The following is a 433-nucleotide window of genomic DNA, read 5'->3' on the forward strand; positions in this document are numbered from 1 at the left end:
GGACACCTGGAGGACATGGGAGATGTGGGGACACCCTGGGGACACCCTGGGGACACCCGGAGGACACCTGGAGGACACGGGGTACAGGGGACACCTTGGGGACACCTTGGGGACACCCTGGGGACACTCTGGGCCTTGGGGACACCTTGGGGACACCCCTGGGGGCCCCGTGAGAACCCTGCAGGACTTGGGGACATCCCTGGGGACACTCTGGGGACCCTCAGGATATTGGGGACACCCTGGGGACACCTTGGGGACACTGAAGGGGACCTTGGGGACATTCTGGGGACACCCTGGGGACCCTCAGGACCTTGGGGACACTCTGGGGGCCCTGTGAGAACCCTGTAGGACTTAGGGACATCCCTGGGGACACCTTGGGGACCCTCAGGACCTTGGGGACACCTTGGGGACACCTTGGGGACACCCTGGGGAC

This window comes from Corvus brachyrhynchos, unplaced genomic scaffold (assembly GCF_000691975.1).
Source record: "Corvus brachyrhynchos isolate BGI_N302 unplaced genomic scaffold, ASM69197v1 scaffold1290, whole genome shotgun sequence".
In the NCBI taxonomy this organism is placed as follows: Eukaryota; Metazoa; Chordata; class Aves; order Passeriformes; family Corvidae; genus Corvus; species Corvus brachyrhynchos.